The following is a 23,717-nucleotide window of genomic DNA, read 5'->3' as shown; positions in this document are numbered from 1 at the left end:
TACCAGTCACAGTTTTGGGAATTACGAGTGATTGGCCAACTGGGTTACAGGCCCACACTCTAGTTGTCAGGGGAGCTGGGAAAATAAATAATTGGGGTTTCTAGTTTCTGTGATGGGCACTAGCTCCCTCTTGTTGGCCCCAGCAATTCCTGGAAATAGGAAAGGGTTTTGTATGCTGAGTAGCACTCTCTCTTCTACCAGGATAGATATTTGAAAATAAATCAAGGGAAAACACTGGAAAAGAGCACAGGACTTGGAGTCAGAATAACAACAACAAAATTACTGAATACCTTCTGTCTTCTGTGTACCAGATACTATTCTAGGCACTTGAAATCCATTAGTGGACAAAGAATGGAAGCAGGGAAACAGGTAGATTAAGTTATTGGAATAAACCAGCTGTGAAGTAATGGTAGTTTGGAGCAAGGTGGTAACAGCCCACCTACCCCTCCTTAGCTGTAGGCAACTAGTAAGCTACTTCTTTTTTTCCTTTTTCTTTTTTTTTAAAGATTTTATTTATTTTAGAGCACATGTGAGCAGGGGAAGGGGCAGAGGAGAAGGGAGAGAATATCAAGCAGCCTCAATGCTGAGTGGGGAGCCTGACTTGAGGCTCAGTCTCAGGGCCCTGAGATCATGACCTGAGTCAAAAGCAAGAGCCAGATGCTCAACTGACTGAGCCATCCAGGTGCCCCCCAGTAAGATACTTTCTATGTCTTGTAAATGTTGCTTGTTCTGGACATTGCAAATGAATGGAATCACATAATATGTATCTTTCATGACTGGCTTATTTCATTTAGTGTAATGTGCTCAAGGTTTGTCCATGTTGTAGTATGTATCAGTATGTCATTCTTTTTTATGGCCAAATAGTATTCCATTGTATGAATATACCACATTTTATTTATCGATTCACCACTTGATATCCACTTGTGTTGTTTCTACCTTTTGACTCTTATATGCAATGCTGCTGTAAACCTCACACACAAGTTTTTGTGTGGACATATGTTTTCATTTCTATTGGGAATTGCTGGGTCATATGATAACATGATTAATTGTTTAAAGAACTTCCAGACTTCTTTCTAATTTCGCTGTACCATTTTACATTCTTACCAGCAGTGTGTAAAGCTTCCAGTTTCACCACATCCTCACTGAAACTTATCATTACCTGACTTTTTTGACTCGAGCCATCCTAGTGGTTGTGAAGTAGCACCTCGTTATGGTTTTGCTTTCCATTTCCCTGATGACGAATGATGTTGTGCAGCTTTTCATCTGTTTACTGGCCATTTGCGATGTTCCTTGGAGAACTGTCTATTTAGATCCTTTTGCCCTTTTTTTTAATCTTTTAAACATGATGCTGCATTTGTTTTCTCTGCTAGGAAACAACATGCATATTCATCACTCAGCAGTCTGTTTTTTTTTTTTTTAAGTTAGTCATAATATCAGATGCTTTATGCAGGGTAATTTACTTTTAGGCCTTATTGCATTTTCCTGCCTTCATGGTTTTTGTTGTTTTATCCTCTTAGAGAATTCCCTTGCCTTTCTTTTCTACCTAGCCAATTTCTAACCATCTCTCTTCTCAGAAACCATCTCAAGCTCCCATGGCTTACAGTGTTTTGGGCCTTCTCTAAATCTATAATATTTTTTATTTTACCATAATGCAATGCATTGCTTTAGCACATACTGCTGGTTTTCTATGTAATGAACATTGCCCCTTTCTTCTTTGCTAACAAAACACTTTGTTGGGGCAGCAGTGTGTCTTGTGGAAAAAAGGCTCATCTTCCCACACTCCCTTTCAACTAAGAGTGGCAATGGAAAACAGTTCTCATGAGTGAGATGTAAGTGGAAGACTATCTTTGAGGTTTGTAGGAAAGTGTTTACTTTCCTCATAAAGGCAAAATCTTTTCCCCTTCTTTTCATGATGTGTACATGAGATTATATTGTAACCCTACAATAACAATCATTAGGAGGAAGGCCTGTTCCTTAAGAATGTTAGAGCCTGAATAAAAAGGGCTTGGGTTTCTTGTGGCATTTTGAGATATGCACTAGCCTTGGACTGATTAACCTTTGCTTAATCCAGTTTTAGTCAAATATTCTGTTATTTTATCAGAAGGTATTCTAAATGGATACAATTGCTTTGAAGACTTCTTTTCCGTAAAGGTAACTTAGATTTTTTATTAGTTGTTTATCACTTTGTAACAAACTGTGTGTACTCCAAACCTTTGGGGCTTAAAGAAACGAATATTGATATTTCACAGTTTCTGTGGATCCAGGCATGGCTTAGGTACCTCTGGCTCAGAGTCTCACATCAGGTTGTAGTCAAACAGTTGGGCAGGGCTGCATTCTCATCAGAAGGCTCATCTGGGAAAGGATTTGCTTCCAAACTCAATCAGGTTATTGGATTTAGCCCCCTGAATGCTGTTGGACTGAGTTTAGATAGAGTCCTCCCTCATTCCTTATATGAAGAGCTTCTTCATAGGGCAGCTCATGGTATGGCAGTTGCCTTCCCACAGAGCAAACAGGGGAGTCCAAGACAGAAGTTACTGGATTTGTTGACAACTTAATCTTGGAAATGACATCTCTTTACATCTGCTACATTCAATTTTAATGAAACAGTCATTAAACACAGCCCACACATAAACAGAGATTGTAGATGGGCATAAATACCGAGGAGCAGGAAAAATTGGGGCCATTTAGAGGATACAGACCACAGATTTTAAATTTTGTTTAACCGTTCACGTGTATAAGTCTTACCTTCTTGATTAGTTTTTAACAGCTTTATTGAGGAATAATTGACATACAAAAACTGCTCACATTTAAAGATTATAAATTGATAGGTTTTGGCATATGTATACATCCATGAAACCATTACCACAGTCAAGATAATGAGCATATCCTTCATCCCTAAAAATTTCTTCATTCCCTTTTTTAATCTTTCTCTCTTACCTTCCCTTCCCTGCTTTCTCTGCCCCTATCCCCAAGCGAGCACTGATTTGCTTTCTGTCCCTATACATTGATTTATATATCTTAGAATTTTATATAAATAGAATTATACAGTATATACTCTTTTTTCCTGGCTTCTTTTACTCAGCATAATTATCTTGATGTATCCATGTTGCTGTATTATTCATTCATTTTTATTGCTTAGTGATATGCCATTGTATGGAGATACGACAGTCTGTTTACCTTTTGATAGGTGTTTGGGTTTTTTGTTTTAGTTTTGAGCTATTAGAAGTAATGCTGCTATAAATATTTGTGTACAAGTCTTTGTAGGGACATATATTTTTATTTATGTTGGATTAATACCTGGGAGTGGAATGGCTGGATGATATGGTAGGTATATATTTAACTGTTTTCTAAAATTCTATGCCATTTTATGTTCCCACCAGTAATGTATGAGACTTCCAGTCCTCCCACATCCTTGTCACTACTTGGTATGAAACCCATTCTAATAAGTATATAGTGATATCTCATTATGCCTTTTTTTCATTTCCCCCAAAACTAATAATGTTGAGCATCTTTGCACATCTTTATTTGTCATCCATATGTCTTCTTTTGATAAAGTGTTGATACAGATCTCTTACTGTTAAATTTTTTTTTTCTTTTTTCTTTCTTTTTTTTTTAGATAGAGCACATGTGTGAGTTGGGGGTGGGGGGTTGAGGAAGAGGGAGAATCTTAAGCAGGCTCCACATTGAGCATGGAGCCCAACACAGGGCTCAGTCTCACAACCTTGAGATCATGACCTGAGCCAAAACCAAGAGTTGAATGCTTACCCAACTGAGCCACCCGGGTGCCCCTTTTTTTGGTCTTTTTTAAAACTTGGTTTGTTTTTATTTTTGAGTTTAGACAATTCTTTATATATTCCGGATGCAAATCCTTTATTAGATAATTGTTCTCTGAACTTTTTTCTACCAGTCTTTTGTTCTTTTTATTCTTCTTCCAGGTAATTATTTCTTTATCAGTAGGTAATTAATTCATTACCTTCTTCCAGGTAATTATTTGTGCCCAAAATTGGGCATAACAAGTGCTGATTAAATATTTCTTGGTTGATTTCTTGAGCCAGAGAAACTCTTTATCTTTCAGGGGAAAAAAGGCTTAATGTACATTTTTTATTTCTTTGCCTTTGGATTTTGCATGATGTCTACTTAAAAGGGGAGGAGCTTGGCAAACCTTAGTAGAAGTAAGGAAGAGGTCTAGTTAGAATCTCTAGTTCAGTAAATCTGTTTTGTTTTTGTTTTAGTTTTTAAAGATTTTATTTATTTGACAGACAGACCACGAGTAGGCAGAGAGGCAGGCAGAGAGAGAGAGGGGGAAGCAGGCTCCCCGCCTAGCAGAAAGCCCGATGCGGGGCCCAATCCCAGGACCCTGGGATCATGACCTGAGCTGAAGGCAGAGGCTTTAACCCACTGAGCCACCCAGGCGCCCCAGTGAATCTATTTTTAAAAAGTGAACTTTTTATCACTGTTTGCTCTGAATGTTTGAGGAATAGGATGTTCTAATTGGTTACTATTAACATACTCCTCTCCCTACAGGTCTGAGAGTTGGCATCAGATGTATTTGTGATACACCTCTCTCTCCACTCCCCCATTTACAAGCTGGAGGTCAAAGATTAATCTCACACACATGCTCAGAAATCAGGTCAAGTCAGAAGAGAACACCTAGGCAGTAGTCTGTTCTGTTCTATACCTTCTGTTCTAAGCACTCCAGAAGTAAATGAAAAACATGATTTTGATAAATCATTTGTAAAAGGTTGATAACCCTTGACATTTGTTATAAATAGTTATTTAAAAAACAAACAAAACTCAGTGCCCTTTCACTGACCTAAACCCGCTTTATTCTTTCACTAAAATTTGAGATGGCATGTCAATATCAGACGGTGCCCCTCAACCATGGTTCAGAAGATCACTTATTTTAAAGAAGCAATGTGACTTAATGGAAAGAGAAGTAGTTCAAAGTGAGACATGGATTGAAATCACAACCTCACTTCTTACTAGTTGTAGGATCTTCCAGAAAATTTCTTAGACTCTTTAAAGCCTCAGTTTCCCAGTTTGTAAAATAGAGATTATATTCAAAAGGGTTGTGACATAGATTAAGTGATATGGTGCTCAGTATGTGGTAGCCAAAGATTCAGCTATATTTTATATTCTCCTATTCCTAGGAGTATACACTGTAAGTTTATTCAGTCCGAACAAATATTTGAGGGTCTACCACATGCAAAACATTTTACCAAATAGTGGAGGTAGCTTGTAGAAGTAGAAGTCAACATTCATGCTTTACAAGAACTTGTAAGCTGTGCTAAAGATGAGATATATGCCCATGAAAGAGTGAAATTAAGAGTGAAAAGTATAACAGAGTTGTAATTAAAAGTGCTGCAAGAGATGCTGGGATTTATATAGGATAGGAAGTACTCACTTAGTGTGGCAGTGAATCAGATTCCAAATTCAAGGTTGCGCTTGAAGGATTAGTTTAGTTAGCATATTGCCAAAGTGAAAGTTTAGCTTCCTTTGAGTTTCTTGTTAATTACTTCCAGATTAGAGAGAGAGTGGAGGAACTCTAAATTTCCTTCTTTCATTTCTTTCTTGCTTGCTTGTTTTCTGGCTCTCTTTTTCATCATTCTGTTCTGCTTTGTTTCTGCCAGTGATTATGTACAGGAATGTATTCATCTCTTGAGAATGGACATTCTTGTAGTAGATCCGAAAATTAAATCAAGAAAAACATTTTTTTTTTCTTCCTTGCCTTTAGGTTGTATGCATTGATCATTATTAAAGACAGTCTGAAAGCCTCATGGTTATAATTTCTGTTTCTCTTTAACATTTTCTAAGGTGCCAAATAAGCCATCAGTTATGCAGTGCAGTGTGCTAAGTTCTTTGGACAATATAAAAATATTCAAATTTGTGTCTCATGTTCTGTACTTGGTAAGGCAAGTAATAAACTTTTTATGAAAGTTAAGCATTACATTTCGAAATCCACGCTAAGCTGGATTTCAGACACAGTGTGGTGATTTGGAAGACTGTAATAGATTATCTTATAGTAACTTAAAGATTTATTTTTTTAAACTAGTTTTTAGAAATGAGTATATAGAATTATTTATTGCCAAAACTGAGTGAATAATAGAATAAGAGCACTAATAGGCCATGTGGACAACCTTGAAATGTTACTAAATAAAAATAGGCATTATTTCTATTGAAATTCATTCAGTTCAGTAAATGTTTAATGAGTGCTTGCTGCGGCAGGCATTGAAACTGATGAGAAGGACATAATGATAAATTAGGTAGTTCCTGTCCCCAGAACCTCACAGTCTAGTGAGGAGATGCACATGTCCACAAATCATTACACGGTGGTGTGATATGTGTTATACTGAAGAAGATGTAGTACAAAAGGAGGTGAAGGTTAATTCTGCTGAGGCTAGCCTTTGCAGTTAAGGAAGGAGACATTTAAGTTGGTTCTGAAAAGAATTACAGGAGCTCATAAGGGTCTTGAGGGTGAAGGGCATAGTGGGTAACAGAGACCAGTATGTTAAGGCAGTGGCCTAAGAGAGTAGACTCCAGACCAAGATTCTTTAGATTCCAATCCAACTTCTTCCATTTACTAGGGATCTCTTTTGCCTCTTTTTTCTCATATGTAAAATGTTCCTAATGTTTCCTACTTCACAGGGTAGTTGTGACAATCAAATGTGTTATATATAGCTGCTTACAGCAATGACTAATACATAGAAATGTGTTTTGTTTTGTTTTGTTTTTAATGTAAAACTCTATACCCAATGTCAGGCTTGAACTCACCACCTGAGATCAAGAGTCACATGCTCTACAGACTCAGCCAGCCAGGTGCCCCAATACATAGTAATGCTTTAGCTTTTATTATTTTATGCAAAGACCTGGTGTGTATAGAACTAGATAATGTGTGATAGAATCTTTTTTTTTTTTTTTTAAGATTTTTAAGTCATCTCTACACCCAACATGGGCTTGAACTTAAAACCCTGAGGTTAAAAGTCACATGCTCTAGTGACTGAGCTAGTCAGGCACTTCATGTATGAGGTGTTGTTCTGTACTGCTCCATTTTGTGTAAGGGATGAATGAACTATATAGCTGGTAGGCAGATAATAAAGGACTCTTTCTCAGTTGAAGGATTTTGAGTAGAGACGTGAGATAATCAGAGCCTTATTTTATTTTAAATGTTTTATTTATTTATTAGAGCATGAGCTGAGGGGAGGGGTCGAGGAAGAGGGACAAGCACAGCCCTGCTGAGTGGGGAGCCCTGACTCCAACTCCGACTCCAACTCTGGGCAGGATCCCAGGACCCTGAGATCATGACCTGCACCGAAGGCAGCCACTTAACCCAGCTGAGCCACCCAGGTGCCCCTCAGAGCCTTATTTTAGAAAGATGCTTCTGTTGGCAGAACAGAGGGTAAGTTGGAATGTCCACTGTAAAATTGTACAGCTAAGAGATGATGAAGTCCTGAAATAAAACACTGGCTCTAGGGTGGAGGAAAATAGGCTGGGGAGAAGTTTAGCAGTAGAATCCATAGTCATGAGTAGTGTACATTTTGAGTCTACAAAGCTCAGATTTTTAAAAAACAGCATTTTTAACCTAAGAGTGGATTTCCCTTTTGCTGCTTGTCTGTGTATGTGGATGGAGAACACATGGCTGTCTCTCTATATTCTCTGAAAGGTTCAGGTAGCATAAATGATGACAATGATAATGTTTTGGGGTAAAAATATATACAGGATCCTTACATAGCCAATATAAATGCTCAACTTACAAACTCACATGGGCAAGAATTAAACCTAAGTTCAAATTTGAGCCTATTCCACCTGGTAGTAAAAAACGAAGTCACCTGAAGGATTTCTCAATAAACTGAGGTAAATTCAGCCAGTTTAGATTCTTCCCTCCCCAGCAGCCCACTTTCTCTTTGGGGTAAACATCTGTATTCTGGCTTACATAGGAATGATTTTGGAAGAAGTGTCTGGTCCTTAACATTTACCCAGGCTGGCATCACCTGAAATACCAGTGTTCCTTCTTCGTTCTCTGCCTTGCAGCTGTGTCTCCTACTCGAGTTAGTGCATTCTTTCTCTTCCTTGGGCATGGGCACCCTCTCTCCCAGCGAGGTCTCCCAGACCACTCTGGGTCTGTAAAAATAAGATGGAGCAGTTTGAGGCCCACTGTGCTCCTGAAGACACAGGCCAGAGTGCTGCTTTGCACCTCCTGTGCCCTAATAGTGTGGATAACAGCTGTAGGTAGGTCAGGATTATCAGAAATCCTTCTTCCTTTCCTACTTTTCGTTGATCATTTGGGACAGAAGAGCAGGACTGGTCCTGGTTGGTCTTAGAGTTTTCTGATTTACATCTAGACTTTGAATTCTGCAAAAACAAAAAGAAAAAAAAAAAATCTCATGGTTCCCCTTTGCTATTATTGAAGTCTGTTCATGCTCTGTTAGAGCATTTATCACACTTGTCATATTTACACCTTTCTCTCTCATATTAAGGTTGTGGCTCAAACTAAGAGACTTTTTTATCTTCAACTTCTCTCCCCCAAACCTAAGATGAAGCCTGATAGAAAGTAGGCATTTAACAATTTGAACAAATAAAGGAACACATCATACAACTGATCAGCTTCTAAACTCCATTCTTATTAGCTTTAAAGTTTTCTAGGAAGTTTGATAAAGATTACTTTTGTCTGCAAGTAATTGAGTATCTGACTAATGGCGGCTGAAATGGAAGCTTATTTTTCTCACATACAGTCCAGAGGTAGGTATGTCTTAGTCTTGATCAGTGACGCAGTGGTATCAGAGTCAGCATCTTTGTGATCCCCTTGGCCTTTCCATCATGATCATGACATGGCTGCCACAGTTCCTCTTTTCATATCTGAAGAATGGTGTGGAAGAGGGGAAAGGGAAGTTGCTGGAATGGCTGTCTCTCTTAGCAGGAAAACAAAAGCTTTTCCAAAAGCTCTCTAATAGGCTTTTACTTAATTTTTATATGTTGAAGTATTGTCACACTGCCACTTCTAGCTCTGGAGGAAACTGGGAGTGGAACTGGGTACGGGAGGAAGGAGGTTGGAGGTAGATTAGATGAGTCAGTGAGCCAAAAGGGTTGGCCTCAGGCATAGTAACATAAACAGGACATTATTTTATGGGAGTATAAAGTTCTATAACTATAGTTATATAGTTCTATATATATAAAGTTCTATAACTATAGCATAATTGATCAGATAATAAAGTGTTTACTGATAATGTAGTCCATTCTCTATGAATACCTGAGTTATACAGAAAACACTCTGCTTTATCTTTGATTTTTCCCCCCTTGGTGTGCACTAGTGATGCTGGGCTAAACTGTTTTAATCAACAAATAATATTGTGTTTTCATTCTTCCTTGAAATATGGTAATACTTGACGATTTTCTTGTATAATCTTTTTTTTTTGCTAGTTTTGCTGTACAAATACATTTTCATTGGGGTATGTGTATATTTCTACAAATATTGTCTGCCCAAGGTTTTTCTACTTTTTTAAATGCCAGAGTTTCTTACTTATTGAATAATTTTGATTTCCGCTGCATTGAAAAGTGGTTCTTCTTCTTTTTTTTTTTTTTAAGTTTTATTTACTTATTTGAAAGAGTGAGAGGGAGAAAGCCACAAGCAGGGGAGGGGCAGAGGCAGAGGGAGAAGGAGAAGCAGTCTCCTAGCAGTCCCCTGGCTGAGCAGGGAGCCCGATGTGGGACTGGATCCCAGGACCCTGGGATCACGACCTGAGCGGAAGGCAGACACTTAACCAGCTGAGCCACCCAGGCACCCCTGAAAGGTTCTTCTTGACCAAAGATACCATTTTATTTTAATATGTTATTTCAAAAAATTAATCTTAGCTAAGTATATGCTATATAGCTCAAAATATAGTTTGTTTTTGAAGATAGCTCATTTGAAATTGTTCTGGACATTGTTTTGTTTTTTGTTTTTTTGTTTTCTTAAGATTTTTTTTTATTTCACTGAGAGAGAAAGAAAGCACAAGCAGGGAGAACAGCAGAGGAGAGGGAGAAGTGGTCTCCCTGCAGAGCAGGGAGCCGGATGTGGGGCTCGATCCCAGGACCCTGGGATGACCCAAGCCAAAGGCAGATGCTCAACCGAGACACCCAGGCACCCCTGTTCTGGACATTGTTTATTAGTATTTAAAATGTTGACAGATTTAACATATGATACCCAGAGGGACAGGATTCTCTTTGGAAAGTGTAGATTTTGATATCTAGGTGACCTCAGTTCAGCTAGCAATATTGCCATTTACTACCTAGTCAAAATTACCTACTCTCTCTGGATTTCCATTTCTTAATCCGTAAAATGGCAATATTAAAATCTCCAGTGAGATCATGTGTATACTATGTCCCTTAAAGGACCTGACTTGCTGGAGGCCCTCATTGATACCTAGTGTAACAATTTAATGACTCTTCTGATAGCAGAAAGCACAGGGAGACTGTATGGCTCATTGTATTTGTAATTTGTTGCTCTTGTCATTATTTTTATAACATGAAGGAAGAAAAAAGAAAATGACAAAAGAAAGTAATAAATAAAAATTGCTTGGAATGACATTACTTGCTGCGTTAGTATTATCATCTTATGTTCAGTTTGTTAAAATGTTAGTTTTGTAGAATTCAGTGCAGCTTTCTATCAATAAAATTTATATTTATCTCTCTCTTGTAAAGTCTTCTACTGCTTTGTTAATGAGGAAAGAAGAGTAATGCCATTGTTTTTCCTGTTGTAAGCCAGAAGATCGTCACCTAATGGCATAATCACCTTATAAGCATCAATAATTATGCCTAACTAATGTTCCAAAATGGACTTCTTTTAGGAAGTAAAATCCTGAGAAGTAATATATCAAAATCAAGCTGGTTTTTCTCAGTGGAAGTTCTGTCTTTATTGTATTAATCATTTTCTGTTCATAAGATGTTCAATAAGGAATAAAGTCCAGCTGGAGAAATTGTAATAATTCCATTTTTTTTAAGATTTTATTTATTTGACAGACAGAGATCACAAGTAGGCAGAGAGGCAGGCAGAAGGAGACGGAGAAGCAGGCTCCCTGCTGAGCAGAGAGCCCAATGTGGGGCTCGATTCCAGGACCCTGGGATCATGACCTGAGCCGAAGGCAGAGGCTTTAACCCACTGAGCCACCCAGGCGCCCATAATAATTTCATTCTTGATTTATCATTTTTAGTATCTTTTTCAGGTAAGAAGGGACTTTGATTTTTGTGGAATTTGGTTTCTTTAAGGTCACATTATATCAACAAGGTAAATAGTTGGCAACTATTTCTCCTCTTTAGTAAGCTAAATTACAAAGCTACTTAACATTTGTAGTTCTTAAGTAAAATTCAGTCTTTCAGGAGTTTGTTTTGTTTTAAGATTTTATTTATTTATTTGAAAGAGAGGGCATGAGAGAGCATGAGATGGGAGAGGATCAGAGGGAGAAGCAGATTCCCCACCTCGCTGGGGGCCTGATATGGGACTTAATCCTGGGACTCCAGGATCATGACCTGAGCCGAAAGCAGTTGCTTAACTAACTGAGTCACCTAGGCGCCCCTTTCAGGAGCTTTGATAATTGCATTCTTCTTGATGGAGAAGATTGAGAGCATCAGGTCTTACTTCCCCAACTTTCACACATGGAGATGTTCGTTTATTGTTCATGTATCACATCCCTTCTTTCTTCACCAAGGCCATCTGTGCTCGAGCATAGCTATGGTGAGTCTGTATGCTTTCTGTTGGCTTCCTCCTTACCAGCTTTCTCTTCCTGGGCTGAACTTTTTCAATATCTGGATATGACATATCCTCAAAGACAGTGCTGAAAAAGCTTCACCACACCTTCCAGAAGACTCACTTTCTGTCTCTCCCCATGATTCATCTGTTCATTCATCCAAGAAGTATTTATTGAGCTTCAGCTCTGGGCCAGGCACTATTTTGGGCACTTGGGACATGTGTCAGTGAGTAAAACAGATAAAGATTCCTGCCTTTGTGGAGCTCATTTTCTAGTAGAGGGAGACAATAAACATAGTTATCATAATTACATGCAGACTGTGTATTATATGAATAAGTGATGGGTATATGAAAAAGAAAAAGAGTAGTGCTAGAGTTGGGGGGCAGCATGCAGATTTAAAAATGAAGTGGTCAGAATAGACCTTACTGAGAAAGCAAAATTGGAAGGAGAGGGAGTTAACCTGTGATATCTTGGGGAGGAACATCCAGAGAGAGAGACCTATCTAGACAATGAAAACAGCAGGTGCAAAGACCTTATGAACACATTAAATTTACAAAACATGAAAGAGGCCAGTGTGACTAGAATAGAATGACTGAAATGGACTGATAGAACCTTAGGGAGTTAAAGGGGGACGATGGCCAGACAGTGGAAAGCCATCCACCCGGTTGGAAAGTCTTTACCATAAGAAGTGGGGAGCCATTCAGTCCTTCAAAAAGTGTTGGTGCTCTTGCTCGGTCCTGTAACACCATGCTAACCATGTCCTTGCAAATTCATATTTTGATTCAGAAGGAAACTAGACCATAAATGAATTGCATGTTAACATGTTCAGCCAAAGAAATGATCAGGTACTATTCCATAGTAGCGGAGAGGGAGCGAACTCTTAATTCATTATGCTGCTGCCTCAGTTTTTTCTCCTGGATTTCACTGCTTCTGGTGCCAGTACTTAATGCTTTCAGTGCCTTTCTGCTGGTTTGCTCTCTCTTCATAATTTCTTCCTTCTACCAGTTCTGACAAGGTTGACTGCCTTGTAGAGTTCCTTACTCCTGATAATTAAAAGTTCTCTGGCCATTCCATGGTGGTCCCCCCACTTGTCAGCAGTTTTGCTCTCCATGGTGTCCGGAATCTGAGGAATCTCCTTCTGACGTGTGGTCACAGGGCCCACAGCAGCCTAACACCATGTCACGGTGTCTGTGTCCTTCACCTCACTTCATCTCATCACTCAGATGTTTTCTCATCTCACGTCATCACAAAAAGAAGAGTGAGTATTGGTGCCATAAGACATTTTGAGAGGGGTAGCGATCACATTCACGTAACTTTTATTATAACATATTGTAATTGTTTTATTATTGCTGTTGTTGTTAATCTCTTCTTGTGCCTAATGTATTAATTAAGCTTTATCACAGGTATCTATGTATAGGGAAAAACAGTATATGTAGGGTTCAGTACCACCTGAAGTTTCAGGCAGCCACTAGGGGTCTAGGACCGTATCCCCTGCAGATAAGCGGGGGGTACTACTCTATTATCATTTATTGCTGTTTTCTTCTCTTTGCTCTCATGTCCTTCAAGATTGATTCTAAAGAACGTTTTCTCCTCCACACTTATTCCCTTAGACTACAGTTTTAATCTGTATAACCAATATCTGAGTAAAATCTGTAGCTCTAAAAGAAACTTCATATTCTTTCCAGACTTCAATTTTTAACTGAGCATTTTTTTAAAAATCTATAGCTCTAAAAGAAACTTCATATTCTTTCCAGACTTCAATTTTTAACTTCAATTTTTAAAAGGCAGGAAAATGGAGATCATCCTGGCGTCTGTCACTTCCATAATTCTGGTGCCTTCACATTGGAAGATTAATTTTGGTTCTATTTACATTTTATGTAATCCATTACCAATTATCGTCAGTTACCTTTAGTTAGTTTAGTGTTTCTTGTACTTGCCCTGTTTTCATTCCTGTAATAATCTTAGTCTGGTGTTTTCCAAATTATTATCAAGCTCTGTTTTAGATTCATGACTATTATTTCATTCCTATTCCATTTTTTTTTTCATTTTTTCAACCAGAGATCTAAGTGACACCAGTAAGAGCTCTAGAAATTGATGTGAAATAACTAGAGCTAACATATTTAGCTGTTATAAATCTAAGCTTTAAAATAGTACTTCAGTCTCCCTAATTGTAAGGAAGAGTTTGCATATTCTTTTTACCCGAGTCTCATTTTTGAAGAACTATCAATTAAGACTACCATTCATGGGACTTTAGCCTAGGTGGCTTCTGTCTTAGGATACAGGTTTTCTGTGAAGATTTTTGAAATAGGGAAAAATAACTCAAATTCAAGCAACTTCTTGACAAACTAGGGATCCCTATGCTGGCCCACAGCATTCTCTCCTCAGTCCCTCTCCCTTCTTGCTCTGAGCATTCTTGGGAAATCTTACCTACTCCTGTGACTCCCATTGCCACCCGCATACCTCTTATTTCCCAGTTTTTATCTCCTGCCTATACCTCTGCTCTGAGCTCCACACTTGTGTGTTCAGATACCGACTAGACCTCTCTCCTTGAATGGCTGACAGGCAAATCGCAGCCATACGTTCACAGCTCAGTTCATTACCCAAACCTGCTTCTGTATCTCCTAGACCCTGGAACTACTGTCCTCTTAGTTGCCCAAACCTGGTAGTTATCCAGCTCATGCTAAAACCTCAGTTGATTCTGCACAGTGGTATCTCTCAAATGTCTCCAGCCCCATTGCCACTGTTTGGGCTTAGATTCTCATTATCTCTGGCCCAGAATTTTTAATTATTTTCTTCACCAGTCTCCCTGTCTCCAGTCTTCACTTTCTCCTATCTGCTATAGTTGTTATCTTTAACGTCCTTTAGATATCTTCTCACTCTTGAATAATAAAGTCCAGATTCCTCAGACTGGCTTAAAGCTCTCTGTAATCTAGCTCCCGCCACTAGCCAGCCTAATAGCCTGCTGTTACCCCTTTGCTAGCCCTACAGACCAGTCATACCGAATTGTTTATAGCTTCCTAAGTGCTACTCATTTTATATCTTTGTGTTTTTACATGCTGTGCCTGGCTGGCTTTTTTTGACTAGTGCAACTAACAGACTCCAACCTGCGCAGTAACCAGAGACATATATCCATTAGGACCCACCTTAAGAATCTTTTCTGAGTTTTATCCCTTCCTCCTCAATAGTTTAGAACTTCTTTGTGCTTTGACCATCTTATATATATATTCCTTTTATAGAGTGAAGTCTTTATGTGCCTTATTTCCACAGCAGACGTTCTTTGAGGGCAGAGATATCTTAATCATGCTTTCTCCCTAGCATGGAATGCAATTATTGAGACAGGAAGAGACATAATAAATGTTGAGTGAAAACGTAAATCAATACAGCTCTGTTTAGTTTCAGTCCCTAATACTGTGTTCTTGGTCTAGGAGCCTTCCTTCTTGGCTTATAGGTTTTCTTTGTCTTTCAGTCTACAACATATAGCAGTAAAGATGATTTCCACTACGTAGTCATGATTATAGTAATCTCATCATGGGGAAGATTTAGCCTCAGAAATATCATGTATATGAATGATTAAGCATGAATTTTAAACTCCACACTTTCTTTTTACCACTTTACCTGAGTTATGATTTGCGGGACACTAGCTCATCATTACCCAAAGTAATTCTGTGGAAAGGATATATAATAGGTGTTAGTTAAAAGGAAAGTTCTATAATGAAAAGTATTGGGGGATCCTGGATTAATAAAGATAAACTAGTTTATTTGAGTTCTCAGATCCTATAATATGCTGGCATATGCATTGTGAATCTTACTTGACCCATTTTTTTTTTAAAGATTGTTTAGTTATTTGAGAGAGAGAGCATGAGCAGGGGGAGAGGCCGAGGAAGAGGGACAAGCCGACTCCCCACAAAGCAGGGAGCCTGACATGGGGCTCAGTTCCAGGACCCTCAGATCATGATCTGAGCCAAAGTCATGCTTAACTGACTGAGCCACCCAGGCGCCCCTTAATTGACCCATTGTCATGAGGGATTAATGTTCCATTGGGAAATGCTGCCCAACATTATGGATGTTTTTATAAACATGAATCAGGATATTTTCAGCCACAAATAACAGAAAAGTAGATCCAAATTGGGTTAAATAGTAGGGGTTCTTATATAAGAAGTTTGGAGGTGGGCTGTCAGGATTGGTTAATCTAACCGCGGATTGATGACTGGCTTCTCTGCCATTTTTTGGCTTTCCCTTTTTGGATCCGGGTAGCTACTACAGCTACTATGTCTTCTGTGACAGGGTTCAAAGCTGGAAGGAAGAAAGATGTATTTGCTTCTTGTACATCTCTTTTTTTTCCGGGAAAAAAATCCCAGAATGCCCCCTTTCCCAACTAGGCTTTTCTTTATGTTCCTTGGTCAGCTTTGAGTCACATGCTCACGCTGGAAGGGTAAGCCATCATAATTCATCCTCTGGGACTGGGAGAGGATGCATTTCTCTCTGAGCATACTAGTACCCCAATCTGAACAAAGCTGGAGTTCTATTTACAGAGAAAGGCTGTAGAAAAGCAACTAACAGGGGCACCTGGGCGGCTCAGTTAAGCATCTGCCTTTGGCTCAGGTCACGATCCCAGGGTCCTGGGATCCAGTCCCACAATGGGCTCCCTGCTCAGAGGGAAGCCTGCTTGTCCCTCTCACACTCCTGCAGCTTGTGTTCCCTCTCTCACTGTCTCTCTGTATCAAATAAATAAATAAAATCTTTAAAAAAAAAAAAAAGAGGCAACTAACAGGGTCTGCAAAATTATATCTATATGCACTTAGAAGTCATGTCTTTTACATTGAATGTTCTTATTCTCCTCGTCTCAGATAATCAAGAATAAATATATGTTTGATGAGATTGAGTGACTAAAAAATTCGGAGTGGATGGAGTATATAAACTAAGTATTTTTGTTGGTAAAGAATTTAAACTAATAATTACAATGGGTAATATTATAGCTGTGAAACTTGCATGACTTTTTCCGCAGAATTCAGAGATTTTTGATAAGACTCATGATTTCTCAGGGCGCCTGGGTGGCTCGGTGGGTTAGAGCCTCTGCCTTCAGCTCAGGTCATGATCCCAAGGTCCTGGGATCGAGCCCCACATCGGGCTCTCTGCTCGGCAGGAAGCCTGCTTCCTCCTCTCTCTCTCTCTGCCTACTTGTGATCTCTAACTGTCAAATAAAAATAAATAAAATATTAAAAAAAAGACTCATGATTTCTCTTATATATTTATTTATATTTTCTTTTATAGTAGGTAGCTTTGGACTAGGCTTTTTAAACTTTTCTTCAGGAATTATTTTCCTTTGTTATTGGAGCTAGTTGCTGGATGTTTGAAAAGCCTGACTCTAGAGCTATAGAATTCTCTGTACTCTTCTGTGCTTCATGTGAGTTACAGGTTTGTGACCTCCATTCTTCATTCATAACTCTCTTCTCCCCAAATCAGCCAACCTGGAAGAGATTGACTCCACAAAAAAACTGAGCCTACAATTTTGATATCATGCCACCAGGTGGTGGCAGTGTCAAGATAGAAGAATATATATGTATTAATTTCTTGGGATAGCCCTAAAATTTCAATTAGTTTGGCTTGCTTTACCCATAAAAACATCAGTATTTTATACATTTTAGTGTTTCAATATTTATAATGTCTGTGGCTGCTTTATCTATTTAGAAGTTTCACCAGAATGGCCCTGTTAGTTGGGTGTTTTTTGTTTAAGTATGTTTCTTACTTGACTAAAGGGTGTGGTTCAAACTTCCAGGCCTATATTTCATCAGATTCAAATATAGGGCTTTGTTCACGCTCCCTAGTATTTGTATTTATTGTAAGTGTTGGTTTAGATTATATGCAAACAACCTCAATTTTAAATTTTGTTAATTATTACCTTTTTTTAAAAGATTTTATTTATTTATTAGAAAGAGAGTGAGCGAGTGCAAAAGCAGGGGATGGAGGTGGTCAGTGGGAGAGAATCTCAAGCAGACTCCACACTGAGCACAGAACCTGACATGGGGCTCGATCCAAGGACCCTGAAATCATGATCTCAGCTGAAACCAAGAATTCGACACTCAACCAACTGAGCTACCCAGGCTCCCCTAATTATTATATTTTTTAAAACTTATCTATCTCACCTTTCAATAATTTCTAACACTTAAACTTGCTGTAAATCTTAGTTTGGTGACTGTTCTTGACTCTTTAGTTTACCATCCAAATGTGTTGGGTTGCTCCCTTTACTCTGCTAAGGCTATTTTGGCTATGGAAGAGAAGGTTTTAGGTTACCTTTTTAATCCCTTGAAATCCAAGTTCTTGTGAATCTTTCTACCATAAGAGGCAGAAGTAGAAAAAGAAGAATGGACTTTATTTTCTTAAAAAGTTGAAAGCCTTTTATGAGCAGGTCCTCTAATCACTTTCTCAACACTGTTGTCTCTTTATGACTTGTTCTTTGGCTTTATAAATTTAATGTGGAGTTTATTATAACATGACTGGGGCACCTGGGTGGCTCAGTCTGTTAAGCATCTGCCTTTGGCCCAGGTCATGAACCCAGGGTCCTGGGATAGAGCCCCGCATCAGGCTGTCTGCTTGGTAGGAATCCTGCTTCTCCCTCTCCCACTCCCCCTGCTTGTGTTCCCTCTCTCACTGTCTCTCTCTCTGTCAAATAAATAAATAAAATCGTTTAAAAAAAAAAGTAAATCTTTAACCTGACTTAATAGAAATTTGAAGTTTTACATTTAAAGTCTGTATTTAAATTAAATAGTACTTTGAGCTTAAACTCTTTAACTGATGCTTCTTAGCAAGTAATTTGTTGTATTTTAGATTGGTAGCTTCTAATGAAACTAAATTACTTAAAGAAACTAGTAAATTATTGGATCAAAAACATTCTAAATAACATTTCAGCAATATTTTTATTAACAAATTTAATAGTGGTCAATCTTCTTGTAAGTATTCGGAAATGGTGAGAGTAAAATTTGGGCATATTGTTTCCCAGTGCTCTTGAAAGACTGTACAAAAATAGCCAATTCCTTATGTAAAAATAATTTTGCTGATTTTATCATCTATGTATTGTTTGATTCTGTCAATTAATACATGAAAGTATGGAATTGGTCAGCAATCCTGGAGTGTATTGGGTATAAGTGTCTCCATGGGCAACATGTGAGCCATAGTCAAAAGTGAGAGAGCAAGAGGCACTGGAGCTATGTTCAATTCCACCCAGAGAGCACTAGAACCTAGCATAAAGTCTGTGTGGAACGAACTTCTGAAAAAGCAGACTGGAAGGGAGTGAGGGGCAAGCTGGAGAAGGGAGACGGTGAGCCAGTGGACTGTTGTGTAGCCCTCAGAGGAATGTACCTTCTGCATTGTGGGGATTATGATTAGGAGGACACAAAAGGGAAGCCTACAAAGCACCCCCAGGAGTGTAGCTTTGCAAGAGTTTAGCTTAAGTTGGACACTTAATGACTGAGCCACCCAGGCTCAAGCCCAGAGAGCACTGAGACATCTTAGCAACAGTACCTAGTCTATGCTATTTCTATCCCTTTACCTATTTTCCTTCCCCTTCTCAAGGCAGTGGACTGGAGGGAGAACAGAAACTCTAGTGCAGGAAAGAGAGGAGGACATTGTCCTTCTTCTAGCAAAAGACCCACTGGCAGCCAGCTGTGGCTGAGAAGGGAAATCTTACCTTTAAATCAAGATTGAAAGTATTATTTTGTTAGTGTAATTTCCGATTCAAGGCTTTGCTTCACAACTTAAAATCACTGTAGATACTAATAGTCATCAGGGAAGTCATGGACTCCCACCTCCTCATCCAGTGGCAGAGAAGTACTTCCCACATTGAGCTGTTTTTAAAAAGGCATTTGGGGGCAGAATTAAGTTGCTTTTATGACTTTACCCCATAAGTACAGTGCAAAATATGCATAGAGGTTTTTTTAATACAAAAATATTAATACAAATCTCATCTTTATTATTTTTTTAAAGATTTATTCATTTGACAGAGAGAGAGAGAGAGAGAGACAGTGAGAAAGGGAACACAAGCAGGGGGAGTGGGAGAGGGAGAAGCAGGATTCCCACCAAGCAGAGAGCCTGATGTGGGGCTCGAACACAGGACCCTGGGATCATGACTCAAGCCGAAGGTGAACACTTAACGACTGAGCCACCCAGGTACCCCCAAATCTCTATACCTAATTCTAAGTCTCTCTTGATCAAAAAAAAAGAAAGAAAGAAAGAAATTCATCTATTGAAGGAACAAGTATGTCATTCCAAATAATTTTAGGCTTGCCCTTCCAAGTGGATTTTGGGTTTCCTTCTCAAGCAGATGAGTTTCTTTATAGAGGTTTCCTATCTAGGAGATATTCTTGCTCACCCCACTGACAGACGTACTAATTTGCATTTATTTTCACTATTCACTGGGGTCCTCTTACAAGGAAGAGAGGATGTTGGTAGACAGTAACCTCTGCTGCATACTGCTTATTTCTGAGTTTATCATATTAGAACCCAGTTCTCATATCTGAAGAGTCTAATCCTCTGTAATTTTGTATCTAACTTGCTTCACTTCGTCAGTTGGATTTTTCATGTTTTTGGCTTTCATAATATCTGAGGGACTTTTAATTGGATTCTGACTATAGTTACAACTTCTAAGTCTGTTTTCACTACACTATATAAGGCTTCTCTTGGACTTGTTTTTATCTTCCATATCTTTTAACTACTTTTTAATTTTTTATCACTTCCTAGAAATAAAAAGTCGTCCATTTTCAGATAGTTCAGCTTCAAGTAGTTCATTTCCAAATCTTCTTGCTTTTTCCTTCTTGTAATTTCTTTAGTTTTCCATTTCTCCTCTTATTACTTAGTCTTATTGAACATACATACTCCTAACACTCCTAATTGAAAGAATGCTTATTTCCTGTTTGTTGTGCACTGCTCTGACTCATAGTTCATTTCTTCACATTGTAATTTTGATTATCGTAATCTCATCTTCAGCAGGTATATTATGTGTGAGAGCTTGAGTTCTTTGGGTTCTTAAGTATGCGCTTACCAAGTGGCTTCATTTTCCCTTTGTGTTGCTTTCTTTTTTTTTTTAATTAAGATTTTATTTATTTATTTGACAGACAGAGATCACGAGTAGGCAGAGAGGCAGGCAGAGAAAGAGGAGGAAGCAGGCTCCCTGCTGAGCAGAGAACCCGATGCAGGGCTTGATCCCAGGACTCTGGGATCATGACCTGAGCCAAAGGCAGAGGCTTTAACCCACTGAACCACCCAGGCGCCCCTGTGTTGCTTTCTTAATGGGATCCTCACTGTTAGTTCCTAAGTCCGTTATTTAAGATTTCTGGTATACTTTTCTCATTTCCAGGTTCTTTAGTGTGCTGCACAGGTTGGATTGCTGGAAATGTGATCTCCCTGTTAAGTGGAGTACTGATTTGCTAGCTTCACAAAGTGTTGTTTTTTTTTAATGAACAACTATCTTATTGCATAAGGAAAAACAATTCAAAAATACTCAACAGTCAGTGCTCACTACATGCCTTGAGTTATTCGTTACTATATTAATTTAGTGAAAAGATTCAAGCTAATATTATTAAAACTGTATGTAGTGGGCACTTTATAAAAGCTTATTGAATGAAGAACCTTCCTGGCATATGTTACTTCATTCCACCCACTCTTATTCTTTGAGACTTACTTCTATAACCCAATATAGAGGAATAAGAATGTTTTAAATCTGATATCTTCCAAAATAATTCACAGCATTCATTGCTAGCCAGCAGTAAATGAAATAGACTATTATTAAAGCTTTATCTGTTGTAATAGTTAAGATGTTTACCGTGGTAATGGCAGAACACTTAAATTTACTTGGCATAAATGATAAAGGTGGAATTCACTTAATGACTCATTTAAATTAAATTTTTTCAAAAGTAGAACATACTTTAGGCATCGTTTAATCAAGATTGTGACTCTGTTTCTCTGCATTTATATTAGCTTTGCCTTTTGTGTGATACGTCCTAAAGTTGGCTTTCTAGACTGTTGTGAAATGGCTGCCAATAGTGATCTGGGCTGTTTGCTTCCTTGTAGCCTTGGAGTTTACAATCCAGATGGCAGGAGAGAGTTTTTTCCCATAACCATTAAAAAAAGACTGACTTTACTCAGATTCAGTAACACTTGAGATCAACTACTGTGACAAAGAACATTCCATACAGTGATAGACTTAGGCAAGGGGTGATTGGCTTCCCTCAGTAGCACCCAAAACAATATTAAAATCTAAAAAGGAATGGTCAAGACATACATGAAGAAAACTACAAAACTCTACTGAAGGACGTGAAAGAGCTCTTTGAAAAATGGAGCAATAAATTCCCAAATGAGAAAACTATAAAAATGTCAATTTATGTCCATATAGCTAATGTGGTAATCAAAATCCCATTAGATTATTATGGATGATACTCAAGTTCATGTGGTAGAGAAATTGTAGGAAGGAACAAGAAAGTATTAAAGAACAGTGAGGTGAGGGATGCCTGGGTGGCTCAGTCAGTTAAGTGTCTGCCTTCGGCTCAGGTCATGATCCTATGGTCCTGGGATAGAGCCCGTCGGGCTCTTGGCTTAGCAGGAAGTCTGCTTCTCCCTCTGCCTCTGCCCTTCCCTCTACTTGTGCTCTCTCTCTCTTTCTCTGACAAGTAAATAAATAATCTTAAAAAATACAAAAAACAATGAGGTGGGATTCTCCCTACTAGATATCAAAACAAATATATTGCCATAGTAATTAAAACTTGCTACTTGTGTTAGAATAGACAAACATAAGTAGAGTAGTAAAGAGAAACCGTAAACAGGCTTATGCATGCTTGTTTACTTTATGACAAAGATTCTATACATCTTTATCAATTCAGTAGAGAAAGGACAGACTAGTAAATGAGTTATAGGGACAGTTGGATATCCATTGAAATGAATAGAATTTAGAGCCCTGACTCACATCATTTCCAAAATAAACGAGAGGCCTTTTACAAAGTGAAAGATCAAAAGAATACAAATAATAGAAGGAAACTATTTGTACAGTATTAGATTGAGAGGCTTTTCTGTGCAAGACACAGTATCTGGAAGCCAAAAGATAGATGATTTGCCAAAAAAAATTAAAACTTATACATTGAAAGACATTAAAAGTCAAACATATATAACCAAGTGATTACCATCTATCACACAGTTTCTAAAAATATTTAAGCAAAGGATAAATTGGGGTGCCTGGGTGGCTCCATCAGTTAAGCATCTGCCTTTGGCTCAGGTCATGATCCCGGGGTCCTGGGTTTGAGCCCCGTATCTGTCTCCTGGCCCAGCAGGGAGCCTGCTTCTCCCTCTCCCACTCCCCTTGCTTATGCTCTCTCTCTCTCACCCTCTATCAAATAAATAAATAAAATCTTTCCCCAAAAAAAGGGTAAACAATGTAATAAAATAATGATCAAAGGGTATTAAGTCATTGAAAAAATACATATGATTAGTAGATAGATGAAAAGATGCTAAATCTTGATAATCAGAGACATGCTATTAAAACAATAATGGAATGTCATTTTCAGGCATCAGATTATCAATCTTTTAAACTACCAGTAACCACTTTGGGGAAAACTGCAGGGAGTAAGCTTGTTATATACTACCACTGAAGGGCAAAATGACCAAATTCAAAGTGAAACATTTACTTCACATATGTTATGTAAGAAAAAATTGTAGATAACAAATGTTGAAGAAACTGAAGCCTTGTGCACTGCTGGTGGGAATGTAAAATGATGAAGCTATTGCGGAAAACAGTCTAATATTTTCTCAAAAATTAAAGCTTGGAGTTACCATATAATCCAGCAATACCGCTCTGAAGCACATGCCCCAAAGAACTGAAAGCAAGGAAGGGACTCAGATACTTGTATGCCAGTGTCCATAGCAGCATTATTCTTAATAGCTAAAAGGTGGAAATAATCCAAATGTCCATCAACAGATGAATGGATAAACAAAATGTGAAATATACATAAAATGAAATAT

At 38.3% G+C, this 23,717-nt stretch overlaps 1 protein-coding gene across 2 annotated transcripts in view; it reads left to right on the top strand.

Annotated features, from left to right (window-relative positions):
• Positions 1-23,717, top strand: part of MND1 (meiotic nuclear divisions 1) — a 68,715-nt gene that overhangs the window by 17,366 nt on the left and 27,632 nt on the right. The gene's annotated exons all lie outside the window — the stretch shown is intronic.

This window comes from Martes martes (genome assembly GCF_963455335.1).
Source record: "Martes martes genome assembly, chromosome: 2".
Classification (NCBI taxonomy): domain Eukaryota; kingdom Metazoa; phylum Chordata; class Mammalia; order Carnivora; family Mustelidae; genus Martes; species Martes martes.
The sequence above is the reverse complement of the archived record's forward strand: the minus strand, read 5'-3'. Positions and strand labels throughout refer to the sequence as shown.